Consider the following 488-nt stretch of genomic DNA (forward strand, 5'->3'; position numbering starts at 1 on the left):
GGAGTCCTACTCAACCTTATTTTTGAACCAAATAGAATAGATTCGGTTTTCCCCAGATGCAAAGACAATTTGTTCTCGATCAGCCATTCACTTATGTTCTTTAACTCGTCACTTAAAATGGTTCTCAATAACTTCTTTGTCCTTATGGGAGAACACCAAGGCTGCATCATCCGCATAGAGAAAAAGATTACAATTGCAAACAGATTTCATATCATTTATATACAAGAGAAACAACAATGGGCCCAGGACACTACCCTGAGGCACCCCACACATTATTTCTCTAGCTTCAGACAGAGTGCTGTTAATATCAACTCTTTGATAACTCTCAGTCAAGTATGATCCAATCTATTCACATGCCATACTGTTAAAACCTAGAGCTTTTAGTTTAATCAGCAAGATCTGATGGTCAACGGTATCAAATGCTTTCTGGAGGTCTAACAATACCATGCCACAAAGTCGATCTCACTTCTTAAATAATCTGTCAAATA

The sequence above is a fragment of the Carassius carassius genome, chromosome 36 (assembly GCF_963082965.1).
Source record: "Carassius carassius chromosome 36, fCarCar2.1, whole genome shotgun sequence".
NCBI lineage: Eukaryota > Metazoa > Chordata > Actinopteri > Cypriniformes > Cyprinidae > Carassius > Carassius carassius.